The sequence below is a fragment of the Nicotiana sylvestris genome, chromosome 4 (genome assembly GCF_000393655.2).
Source record: "Nicotiana sylvestris chromosome 4, ASM39365v2, whole genome shotgun sequence".
NCBI lineage: Eukaryota > Viridiplantae > Streptophyta > Magnoliopsida > Solanales > Solanaceae > Nicotiana > Nicotiana sylvestris.
In genome coordinates this window covers 114,691,109-114,700,324 of record NC_091060.1, presented here as the reverse complement: position 1 = coordinate 114,700,324, position 9,216 = coordinate 114,691,109, and the positions used below count along the sequence as shown (strand labels likewise).

The window sequence follows — 9,216 nt, the reverse complement described above, 5'->3', positions numbered from 1 at the left end:
TCTCAACTTCTCGTCGCCTTATGGTGCCTGTGAAGGTTTTCACCAATAAGACTCTCTCATTTTGTTCTTTTCTTCTTATTTTCTCTAATTCTGCAGATGACAAGGCCTTAATCATGCTAAAAATATCATATGCTCTTGGCATGACTAACTCATCATTCTTAAAGATTATTTGGGAGGTCTTTTTTTTTACTGTAATATGGCTTTTGGATAGGGTTAGAAAGAAAGGATATCATAGAGGCTCAAAATAACTAAGATAACAGGGTTAATTTATTTACAACTTTTGGAATCCATTCTAAAAACTTTGCCCCAATTTCGAAAAGAAGGGAATTTGAATCTCTTTTTTCTTTTTGAGATGAAATTTCTAAGAAAGACTGCTCCACTCTCGACTTCGTGGGATTATGAAATATTTTATTTGATTTGACCGAACCGTAAGGCTGCCTACGTATCTTGTGTTGACAAGAATCAGGTCGAACGTAGTTCAAAAAGATACGTTTTGTTGTTGCTAATTTTTTCTGTTTCTTTTCTTTTCTTTTTCTTTCTTTTTTTCTTATTTTCTCTTGTCTTCTTTTTTCTTATTTTTTTTGAATTTTCCTTTTGGAATGAACCTTTTAAAATAAACCTATGGGGACATAAAAAAAAATCGCATGACTCTAACTTGATTCCAAAAGAGGGGAGATCAAAGAATTCAACACAAGCTCAAAGGGGTACAAAATAGTATAAGTGTTCGGGTAGATGAAAGAGAGCCTCCCAATCCCTGCAAAATGCCAAGTACAACACGTTCAACTTGAGAATAAAAAAGAAAACCATGCACAATATTTCTTTTGCAGCTTCGACATTGATATCACTGATATGCCTACCACTTTTTTTAGTGCCTTGTCAAGTATAGAACTCTCGTTGGGTTATTTATTCTTCACAATGGATACCCTCCGTCTGCTTGGAGAAAAATCCTTTGGCTTTAACTTGTTACTTGAGATGCACTTGAACTCAAAGTTGCTCGCTTCAAATTGTCGGGGATCTACTCTCCTTTAACGAATTCTTGTCATCCTATTAACTTCCCCAATTATCTGTCCCAGTTTCACACAGTTCGGGCTTTAAATGATCTCAATATGACTTTACTTATTTCCCTCAAATGTCCCTATCATCTTCAAAATTATTTCATTGCTTCATGATTAAACTAACTTTTAAGACCAGACCTAGAATTATGCGTGCATGCCATGTCACTAGAGCCAGCAAGAAAAGAACTATAAAGGGAAAGAGATCTAAACAAAAATGACTAGAAATAACAGAAAATAGAGAATTGCGTTAGACAGACGGTGACAGGGTTTAAACAACAAAACAAGCAAAATACATTAGGGTTACAACCCTGGAAAAACCTAAGTAACACTAAACGAGCTATTACGACTAAACAAACTAGCCAAAATAAAAGGATAGAAGGGTTTGAGTCACAAGACAATATCCGGATTATAACCCTGAAAATAACTCGGACAACAGAAATGACAACAAAATAAACCACCACGACTCCTCCCCGGCTAACCAAGAGATGGAAAGTCTTTCCAATTACCAAGAACGGCATCTTAGACACTGAGTTCCACATCAATATCACCAAGATCATTACTAATTTCAACATCATTAACTTCACCAAGTGGCTCATTGGCTCCTTTGACCAAACCTTCGTCATTGCAAACTATCCCAATAATTTGTGCGTTGTCATGTACCTGTAGAGGATTATGTGTGACACTTGGGGTATTACTGCCTTGGGCCACAATTATTCCTTCTTGAATCATTCTTTCTATTTCTCTTTTCAAAGCACGACAATCTTCAATATTGTGTCCCTGGGCATTGGAATGATATTCACAACTTTTAGCAGGGTCAAAGCTTCTCGCACGTGGGTCTATATAATTTAGAGGAATATGTGCAATCATGTCGTAATGCTTTAATCTCTCAAACAAACTTGCATAGGACCCTCCTATTGGTGTAAAATTATCTTTCAGTCTTTGTTCCCTTCTACACCCTTGGCTTGAATGTGGGTTCTGGGGCACTTGAAAATTTTGTGGAGGCTGGTGAAGCTTTTGCGGTGCTCGTGCTCGCCTTTTGGAGTGACCCAGTGGTTGAACAGATGGCCATATATTGTTCGAAGGATAATACTGGGGTGGATTATGTAGAGTTTGGAGATGTTCATAGAGTCAGTATTGAGGCTGAAAGCATTTAGCAGGAATGCCCACTGGATCCTGTCATTGGCGGGGCTCAGCAACATCTTTTCTATCAATGAGAGGACTGTCCCAAGAAACTTGTTCGTTCCATCTAAACCAAAATTCCCAAAAACTTTTCTTGGGTTTCTTTTCCATCTGAGATAGGGAGGAACATTCTGGGACAATGTCTATATTGTACTGAAAGTGTCGCACAAAATCTTGAGTCATGTCACCCCATGTATGCCACTTACCGACATCTTGACGAGTATGTCATTCCATAGCTGCCCCTAGTCAGGCTCTCACTAAAATATGCCATCAACAAATCCTCTTTCCCGCCAACACTTCTCATTTCATTACAATAACCCCTCAGATGGGCTACTGGATCCCCACACCCATCATACAAGTTAAACTCTGGCATTATAAACCCTGCGGGCAGATGAACATTAGGGAACATACACAAGTTATTGTAAGACATGTTAATCTAATTTTTCATCCCTTGCATGCTCCTTAAGGACTGTTCTATACTTTTCAGCTTCCTGGATATCTCATCTCGCCCTTCTTTTCCTGTGACCTTTTCATTTTCAACATAAGGCTCATTCCGAGGGTTCTGATTGTGTCAGGAACCTTGTGGGCAACCTCTGAGGGGTAATATTCTGCATCATGAGCTTTGATAGGATGTTCATTGTTGGGGATAGTGGATATGACAGGAGGGCAATTTTGGAGAAAGGTAATTGGAGGACGAGTGATGGAGCTACTAGGGTGGTTGAGAAAGCTATGATAAGCGGGTGGATCTGGAGAGTATGGGGGATCATCGGGCACTATGATCGGAGTTTGGGTAAGGGTAGCATCTAAGAAGCTAGGTGGTGCGGGGGTGGTGCCTTCTCAGTCATCCAAGCCTGATACATGTCGGCCATGTGTTGTCTTAACATCCTTACCTCTTCAACCAACTCATTGCCCTGTTCAACCAATTGCTTTTGGGCCCCAGTAACCGACTCGATTACGTTGTCGTCTGCCATTGCCTTTCGACATTATGTTGTAGAGAAGAGTTATTACTTTAACAGCCACAAACCAATCACCTTTCTACTATGAAGATGAAGTCATCACGTTAGAGTTAGGCCATTTAACATAAGATAATCTCACTTTATGTGCAATGCACCTAGCCACAGTTATCGGTTCTAAAATGATTTCGAGGATACGAAGGTCAGTTAGCATCATCCCAATTTGTTCATTTCAATCCTCTCTTTTCTTTGCTTTTCTAGCACTTGCTTATTCATGTTCCTTCCTTTTTTTTTTGTTTATTATCGCTCTTTTCTTTCCTCTCATTTCTCACATCCCATGATTTTATCCCTTTTTCCTTTTTTTTTCCTTTTCTTTTAATAAAATAAAAAAAATGATTCGATCGAACCCTATGTAGGTTACCTACGTATCATGACGCTGCATGAATCAGATCTTTGCGTAGTTCGGAAAGATCGGGAATAAAGTAAATAGACTAACGTTCTCATTTTCTTTTTCTTTTTTTTTTTCTTTTTTTTTCTTTTTTTTCTTTTTATCTTGATGACTACTCTAATGAGAAAAGAGAAATAAAAGAAGTAAAACCTTTTTTTGTTGACTTTTCTAGACTTAATGTTCTATAATCTATTCTAAGCTCAAGTTTATCGAGCATATATTTTCTTTTGGAACAAATACTCTATGAGAAATTATTAAGGGAAAAAAAACCTACAAGAGAAAGATATTTTTTTGATTCTTTTTTTAGGAAGGAAATCTAAAGAATAAACCAAAGAAAAGTATTTTGAATTTTCATTTGATATCCCTAAAGAAAGATTTCGAAACGAGAAATGAAAAAGATAAAAAATTATTTTTGGATTTCAATATTTAATTACCTAAAGGAGAAATTCTAAAGAAAAACAAATGATAAGGTATGTTACTTTCTTCTATGTACAATGTCCTAAAGTTCTAGTAAAAATAAAAGAATTTTTTTTTTCATTAATTTCCCAAAGAAGATCTTTTTGGATTTTTGAAATTAATATCTTAAAAGAAAACTATTACAGAGGTGTTAAAAGAAAATTCTTTTTTTTTTTTGAATTTTTAGTCTTAATAAACTAAATGAAATATAAAAGCAATTTTTTATTTTGAGTTCTAGATATTAATTTCCTAAAGGAAAACCACCTCAAATTATTTTTTTTCATTTCTAGGAGTAGTATTTCGAAAGAAAATTCTAACGGAAATATAAAAATGCAAAATATCTTCTTATTTTTTTTTGGATTTTGATTTACAACACATTTTTCAAATGCAAAATAGGAAATATAATAACAAAAAAACTCGACAAACTTACTGGACTATGACAGACTTCAACATCTTTTAAAAGACTTGATACTACTGTACAGAACTAGAAGGTAAAACACGACATAAAAAGAAAAACAGATTCAAACATAAAAATAAAAAAGTAAAAAAATCTCCTTGAGCAACTCCTGAATGAGCGATCTTGACTGGATGGTCCTGGGGTGTCTGTCATGCTCAAACTCCGGTAAGTAAGTCCACACCTGTATGAGAAAATTAAGACCAAATAAAGTTAAAGACGTAGAACGCTATGTGAGACAATAACCCTTCATGTGGGACACATGCAAGACATGATTGTGATTATTTTTTTTAAAATTAACCTATGCGGCTAAAAGTGGCTAAAAATGCAAGATTTGGCTAAGACCTTGCGAAGCCAAGAACATAAGACTCACTAGGAAGACCGGACCCTATGTGGGTTGCCTACGTATCCCGCCCCGAAAAATGAGAATCAGGTATGCGTAGTTCGGGCAGATTGGATACGGGCGAGAATTAAAAAAAACAACTAATTTAGAGAAAATATTTTTTTTGTCCTTTTTTGAAAAATGGCGAAACGTGTAAACTCTTTTGGATTTTCTTTTTTTTTTTTTGGAAAATGATGGGAAAGTGCAAAATTTTTATGGATTTTTCATGTTTATTTTTTCTTAACAAAAAATATGACAGAAAACATAATCGGGCCGTACTTGTTTTTTTTTCTTCACAATTCACCCTCTTTTTTTTTACTTACCCTCAAACCTCACTAGTCCGCCAAATGACCCCTTCTACCCTCGAAGATTGCAACATGTAGCACATTAGGATGCATTAGGATGATCTTTTATTTGGGGTACACCTGTCCTAAACGGATCCAACCCCTGTGTTGAGTCCCCTAAGTCAAATGCATGTGATGCAAACAAACGTTCCTACTAGGGATCCGGCATGAGGCTGTATTTTTCTAGGTTTAAATCCTGAGGTTGTGTTCTAGACTTGGGTTACCCGAGTAGACAACTAGGGCCGAAGAGGGGGTAACGTACCAGGAGCATTAAAGTCTACTCAGCCTTGTTGCTGGCCCAACCTCGTTCTATTTGGTATAATTTCTACAGAAAAAGTGGGTCACGTGAACGTGTGCACCATTTTCAAAAGACTCAGAGAGGTGGCATAAGGAAGCAGTTATATACAATTCAAATAATATTAAAGCGGCAAACAGATAACATTTAGCACAAAAGGTTCACATAATATAATAATATGAACAATAAATAAAGCCAAGTAATAATCATATTAACAAGCTCGAATTCTTTAACTCTGAACCAGAGATTCTGGGTTCTTGTTCCCCAGCAGAGTCGCTAGAGCTGTCACACCTCCTTTTTTACTACCCCGAAAGGGTAAAAAGAGTTTTTTCCAATTTAAGTGACAATCGAAACGAGATTATTTAAATTAAAATCAGAGTCCTCACTTGGGATAATTTATGGTGTCCCAAGTCACCGGTTTAAAATCCCGAATCGAGGAAGTTTGACTCTATTTATGGTCTGCGAACACATAAATCTGGGTAAGGAATTTTGTTAACCCGGGAGAAGGTGTTATGCACTCCCGAATTCCGTGATTTTAGCACGGTGGCTTTGATCATACTTGGCTTAATCAAATTGTCTAATTACTTATTTTAGAACCTATGTGCATTTACCTCTTTTAATTAAGAAATTATCTTTAAATAGGTCACGCGCACGTGTACCCATTTGTTTGGCGCGTTAAAAATCATGTCACGCGAATGTGTCCACAATTAATAACGCTTTGCTATTATTAAGAAAGTTTAGTCGAAATTGCGCGAACGCATACTTCAATTTTATTTTTAAGAAACATAATTATGTCACGCGAACGTGTACACAATCACGATATATTTGTTACGAGAATGTGCATAAAGGCATACTAACGATTTAGGAACATGTTCAGTGATCAATTATTATGAACTAAATGAGTGGCTAGATATGTTTATTTACAAGGATCGGATTACTACAACCCTTGTTGAACTAAGCAAAAGAAATCATTTAACCCATCACTGATATTATTTAAATCACTAAGCAAAAGAAATCATTTAACCCATCACTGATATTATTTAAATCACTATGTCCATCTAATTCTAATTCTTAAGAAATCGTTGGTTAAGAATACAGAGAACCAGAAATGAAATCCCATAACAAGAAGAACTGCCTCAAGACTTAGGAAAATATTTAACGGAATCTCACAACAACAGAATACCACAACGAAACAGATCACTCGATGACGGCGAGATTGGAAGAATGATTGGACTAAACTTAACCAAAAATTGATCCAGCAGCTTATGTAGATGCCAGGGGCGGATTTAGGGGGCGCAAGGGGTTCATCCGAACCCCCTTTGCCGAAAAAATACACTGTATATATAAGGCAAAATCTGTTTTTTACCTCTATATATTAAGTTTTGAACCCCCTTAACACAATCCAAAAGTGTAGTTTAGTGATCAAGGGGATTCAAAATCTACATAAGGTCATTAGTTCAATTTCCACTAGATACAATTTTTTTTTTGAACCCCCTTCGTGGAGATCCTGCCTCCGTCACTGGTAGATGCCCTATCCCAACAAAACTCAGACGATAGAAAAACTAGGAAGAATGAGCCAATCATCACGTTAAAAATCACTTTGCTTATTTAAAGCGAAAACCCAAAATCTCATAACAATAATACAACAACCAAACAGCACACACATAAAACCCAAATTTAACTTTGGTACAAAAATCAACTTTCAACAACAATACCACCACTTTGAATCACAATCGTACATACAGAAATACACACAGTAGAAATGAACCCCCATATGCACATAACACCAAAATTTAACCTTAATAAAGAAAGAGATGAAGATTGACCTCAAGAAAAACGGAATCAGAGACGGAATCAGAGACCTCGACGGAAAACTTCTGCCTCGAACGGATTTTCGAAACTCAAACTTCGATTGCGATTGAACAGAGATGGTATTGAACACAAATCCTAGCTAGTTCGAAACTGGACCATCATTTGTGAAACGTGAAAGAAGCAGAAACAGAATCGTGACAACACCGACTGTCTAGCGCTGCTGGTCTAGCCGCTGGTGGAGGTCTGGCGGCGATGGAGATGAAGAAACGGGAGTGGCGACGAGGATCTGGAGATATCCGTGGACTACTATTTCGCTCGATTTTCTCCGTCGAGTTATGTCGATCAACCAACTGTTTCTTCAGCAATTCAATTTCGCTACTCCTCCACTTCTGGACCCCACTCGTCGTCCTTGTCGTAGTTCTTGGCTTGTGCTGTGAGTTTTGGTTTTGGGCTTGTGAATTCTTTGAGTGAAATTGATGGGAAATTTGTGGAGGTGATGGGAAAAGTTCAGATTTTTTAGGTGGGGTTGGCGTGTGGTTTTCCTTTAAGGTGTAGCTGCTGGTTCTTTCCCAGAAGAAGAGAAGAACGATGGAGGGGGGAGGGGGGGGTTCTCGATGGGTCCAAAACGGCGTTGCTTCTTAGTTGAAGAAGATGAGGAGTCGATTAGGGGGTGTGTGTGTTTGGGTGTAACGACTCATAGGGATCTAATCGAGTGTAAGGTTTTTAGGCGTAGGTCTAGGGTCTATTTTCAGCTCCTCCCCTTACGTGTATATGTCTTGGGTTCAATTAAACGGAAGGGGTATTGGGCTAAGGGTTAATTTTGGGGCAATGGGAGGTTTGGGTTTAAGGGCAAGTCCGAAATTGGGTCATCTTCTTGCCCAAAATTCAGTTAAAATTGTCTTGAATTAACTAATAATTGGGCTTCTTAGAAAATCTGGATTTCATTAACTAAGGGCCTAAGTTTTCCTTATTTAAAATAGTATAAGGCATTTATAAAAATGTAAGACTATTCCTGATTAATTAAAATAAACTATTAAAGATAAACCTAAAATGAAACTATTTTTTTGGTATTTTTCAAGATTAAAAATGACTATAAAATATTAATGAAACTACTTTTTGTAATTTTTATTTTTTGTGATAAAATAAAGTAAAAGAGTCAAAATTAGTTGAAATAGCGATATTAGCCCTAAACTAAATATTTACATGCTACAATATGAAAAATCTTGGGGAGGATAAAAAATTACACGTCTACAACAAGTTTATTTTTTCCTTTTTTCCGTATATTAAAATGTATATCAAAAACTTATTTTCCTTCTTTGTATATCAAAATATATATCAAAATTTTATTTTCTTACATTTTATATCTCAATGTATAACACATAATTTATTGTGGATATACATAAATATAGATGTTAGAGATACATTGATATACAAGATGGGAATTAGAACTATTTTTTTAATTTTTAAAAAAAGAAAAAGAATAGAGGGAAGAAAAAATAGGTTCAAAGTTAGTCTGGTAAAGGAATTGTGAACTACTAATCTAATATAGAAATCATAAGTTAATGTGAATATTGATGTTGGGGATAATAAGTTCAATTTATTGTTACTTTTTCTTATATCTCGGTCTTAAGGTATGGGATTTTGCTTTTCCCATTTGAGTTAGAATTGGAGACGAAAATCATTTCACATGCCAATGCCATTGCTAACTACCGTTGCCGTCATCATCATAGTCACTTCTAGGGATTTTCTCTTATTTGTAGAGATGAGAATATGACGGGGGGAGAGAGGGACGACCACACCAACAACAACTCAGTAGAATTTATTAGTGTGGTCTAAGA

General features: G+C 36.2%; 1 long non-coding RNA gene across 1 annotated transcript; it reads right to left on the bottom strand.

Moving 5' to 3' along the window:
* Positions 1–4,416: 4,416 nt before the first annotated feature.
* LOC138889158 (uncharacterized) lies at positions 4,417–8,138 on the bottom strand. Its single transcript, XR_011406890.1, has 2 exons — positions 7,393–8,138; positions 4,417–4,729 (listed from the first exon to the last, which is right to left on the bottom strand). It is a non-coding gene; the product is annotated as an uncharacterized lncRNA (long non-coding RNA).
* Between the last annotated feature and the right edge of the window lie 1,078 nt (positions 8,139–9,216).